The following is a 4,515-nucleotide window of genomic DNA, read 5'->3' as shown; positions in this document are numbered from 1 at the left end:
GACACTTAACCAACTGAGCCACCCAAGCACCCCAACATTCTATTTATTTTTGAGAGACACAGAGCACAAGTGGGGAAGGAGGAGAGATAGAGGGAGACACAGAATCTGAAGCAGGCTCCAGGCTCCGAGCTGTCAGCACAGACCCCGACATGGGTCTCGAACTCACGAGCCATGAGATCATGCCCTTAGCTGAAGTCGGATGCTTAAGGACTGAACCACCCAGGTGCCACTAGAGTGACATGTTTGATTTGCATTGTATTCCCCTCGATCCCAGCTCTTTATTAAAGATTTAGGCTAGTAACTTGACTCAAAGGTCACTCAAGAAAAAATAAAAATTTTGGAATTTCTGCTGCCTCTTGAGGGATACAAAATAACTTCTTCACTGGACTCAAGGAAAGCTGCACTTCTTAATCTTCTTTGAAGGTGTGGAAGGGCCTGAGGCCAGCATTATAATATATTCAAGAAATGGTCTAAGTTCAGGTTCCTTAATGACCTACCCACCAGCAAACTTGCTGGAAATTGTCACATTATAATTCCTCTCACAGTCATCAGTAATGACTAATTTGTTACTTTACTGACAATGGTGAAGGCAAACTTCTAGCTCCTACAAGTTATTTCTCTCTCTAATCCTCTTTTCCTGGTTAGGTCTTCAGCTTTTGTTCCTCCTCTAAAATCTGTAGTTCCCTGCAATAGCTAACATCTATTGCCAACTACAAAAACTCCTTATCCTGAAGGGGGAAATAAAATCACAGTTCGAAACAGTTTTCAATTCCATAAAAATAATGAAATTTGTTGCTTCCAAAGGGACTGTTGCTACGGAAATCCCATTACAGTCCTCCTCCATGGCAGTCAATTAGATGATTGCTATTGAAATAATTATTAGCATTATCAGCTGTCAGTGACCATGTTCAATATTTTAATACATCCAAGCAGGAAGGTGGAACAAAGCCATTGCCTTGCCAACTGGGTGACCTCATCTGGCATGCTCGTTGCTGTATCAGAAGGAGACCAGAAATGGGGAGACTAGCAACTTTGCTTCACCCCTGGCTGAAAAGATGCAGTATTTGAAAGGCGGTGGGGCATATTTTCTATCATAAAGAGTTTGTAAGTGTAGTGAAAGGGAAAAAAAAAAAAAAAAAAAAAAAAAAACCTTAGAAGAGGGCAGATTTGTATAGCCAGGCCAATGTCAAAACAGGAAAGTGGGCCAACTCTGGAATTTAAGGAATAGAAATTATATAGGCGGCATGTCATGCATACTTCAGTGCTTTAAACTTCAGTTCACGAAGGTTCGTCTTGAGTACAAATAAAAATTCAGAGTCCTCAGCTCCAGCACAAGAAAATCTGTTTCAGTAAATCTAGGGTATGGACCAGGACCAGGCTTGTGCAATGCTAATGTTCAGGTTGGGTGCAGGGGTCCATCAGGTGCTAGGTGGGTATGGAAATACTGACTTTCTGGGTTCTGGTTTCATGTGCCTTGAGCAAGTCACCTAAAGCATTTTAATCTGCTAAGATTAAATAATCCTATTGAAGATGATAAGATGATCTGATAAGATGATAAGATGATCTTCTATAACAACAAAATTTTGCTATAACTCACCTCTCTTTGCTTCAAATCCTTTTTTTCTATTGGAAATGCTACATCCATTCTCTCTCTATATTAAGTTTAGAGTCAAGCTTTTTATTTGTGTTCATTTTTTAGTGCTTACTTTTTAGTGCTTTTTAGGGAAATTTGGGTGGAGGAGGGTAAGCGCCAGAACTTATAGCTCCATAAAATATAAACACCTAAACCACTCTTCTACTATCTTGAGTGACTTATGCAAGGCCAATAAAGCTGAACATGCTTCAAGTCACAATCTATGGACCAGACTAAGGATTTTCTTTTTCTTCCAATCTTTAGAGTGAGTCTCAGCTCACTGCCCCTCACGAGAAAGCTTTAAAGCTCTTTGATAAAGAGTCCATTGAACACCTACTTGTGTCAGATTCTGGGGATAAGGCAATGGAGAAAACAGACGAAGCCCTACTTTCCTGGAGATAACATTTTAGAAGTAGGCACTGACAAAACATATATCCAAGTACATATGTAATACAATGTCATACAGTGGTGCAATTTATGCAGAGGGGACAGCAAGACTAGGGGATAGACAGCAATGGCAGCAGGGTAGTGACATCAGTGGTCCTTATTTTTGGTAGGAAAATCAAGGATAATCCTTCTTATACAGAAATAATTGAGTAATTGAATCGAGTACGCTGAATAAATATTTAGAAAAACAACATCCCAGTCGGAGAAATTGGCAGTTACTAAATACATGGCAAGTTCAATGCACAGCAAAGAGGCTGGTAGAAATGCCAAGTGAGCCATGGGGAGGGTGATGGGAAATGAAGATGCAGGGCCTCATAAGCCATGATGAGTGTCAAGTTTTTTAAAACAGAATTCTCAGTGATCCTGAAAACAACTGGATAGTTTTAAGGAGAGGAATTTCATGATGTAACCTTTTAAAAATATGTTTAGAATTTTATTTATTTTGAGAAACAGAGACAGTGTGAGTGGGGAAGGGGGAGAGAGAGAGAGGGAGAGAGAGAATCTCAAGCAGGCTCCGCACTGTCAGTGCAGAGCCCGACGCGGGCCTCCAACTCATGAAACCATGATCATGACCTGAGCTGAAACTGAGAGTTGGACGCTTCACCGCCTGAGCCACCCAGGTGTCCCATTTCTTTTTAAAGAATCAGTAAGGACACTATGCGGTGAATAGATCATGGGGTCAAGGGTGATATGGAATGACAATTTAGAAAAGTGTCTGAGTAGTTTAGAAGTATAAAAACTTCGTATTTAATGAGTGGTTGTAAGAATTCTAAACTTTTCAAGGGGCTTTTAGGTCCACAGAGACCTTATCTCATTTACTCCCTCAAAAGAAATTTCAGGGTACATCAGGAAGAAGTCTGTTCACATACTTTCCTTTAATAAAAGAGAGAATTGGAAAAAGGGAGGGTATAAAGAAGTCCACTAGGCTTTGAAGCTTTGAAGTGGGAATGAAGAAAGATTGAAAAGGAAAGTGGATGCTTCTATTTCCCAAATGAGAATAAAAATCTAATTTCAAAAAAGTAATGAATGTGCGTAGAATCATTTCTACCATAAAATCTGAAATGAGGCTTGGTTTTGATTAATGTTTTATTGGTTTTTTTAAGGCCCCAGCAAAACTAGTACTGGGTTTCTGCAAGTTTAAAACTTGGAAAGCAAAAGACAATCTGGAATGCATATATTTTTCTTCTTCTACAGAAAAGTATCATTGGAACATGTAAATATTCTATTCATATACTTACTTATTTAATTTTTAAAAAGAACTTCTTCATGTTTCCCTGGATTATAAGCAATGATATATACATCTTACTAAAATTATTATGGTTGTGAGTTAGGGTAAATTTCTTCTCATTTTCCTTCAGATGTTATTCATTACCTATTAAGATAAATAATAAAAAAAACAATCTAAGAAATAACTCACACCAGATGGGTAAAGAAAATAATTATATGCTTATAAAAATTTTAGGAAGCAAATAAACAGAGTCCCTTAATTAGTATTTTAGACTCTCAATAGGAGACAGAAATTAGATGGCTTGAAAAGAAAAGTTGTGTGGTGATATTATGTGAATAAATGGAGAGGCGACTGATGCCACATTACCCACAAATTTTAAAAGAAAGATCATATCTTGACTCATTCACCTTGCGCTATCTGGACAAATCCAGTCTTTTTCTTCAGACAGGCACAATTAGGAGAGTTTCTTTGGAAACAAGACACACGCACATGCACACACACACACACACACACACACACAGTGAGAGAGAGAGAGATGTACCATACATGTATCCAGCTCCATATGCATAATAATTTTCCTTTTTGGCATCTCTGAATGAATATAGGTATGTGTAGATACCTTTAAAATAGGAATAAGTCATATTTGTAAAAGGCTTATTATTTGCCCTATTTATGTTCTCATTTAATATTTAATGAAAATAGCTATTATTATTACTCTTTGGAAACAGCTATTATTATCACAGGTTATGCCATCTCATAATTCCCAATTTACCAGTGAAGACTCTGAAACACACAGAGGTTAGCTACTTTTTTGAGGTCACATAATTAACAAGCTGCATGAAGAATTTAATGCAAAGATTGACTCCAAAGTCTTCTCTTATAATCATGTCATACCAGTTCTAGTGTAGTAATGTGTGCACTAAAGGTTTAGATACATGTATGCGTCACAGACTTTGAGTCTGGAGTTCTCTCTTGTCCAGCAAGAGAGTGGGCACAGAACTGAATACAAGAGAGGCTAATGTCCAGGAGGAGACAAGAGCTCTGAGTAAGTGTCCTTGCTCTGTATTTATTAGAATCAGAAGGCTTACATACATGATGGACGTTTAGAAAGAGACAATAAAACAGTGATCATTAATTCATGTGTGTGAGAAAGGGGTTTCGAAGGTGTGCATGTTAGGAGTTAGGGTCAATACAAATCAAAGTCCCG

The sequence above is a fragment of the Panthera leo genome, chromosome D1 (assembly GCF_018350215.1).
Source record: "Panthera leo isolate Ple1 chromosome D1, P.leo_Ple1_pat1.1, whole genome shotgun sequence".
Taxonomy (NCBI): Eukaryota; Metazoa; Chordata; class Mammalia; order Carnivora; family Felidae; genus Panthera; species Panthera leo.
This window is presented reverse-complemented; position numbering follows the sequence as displayed.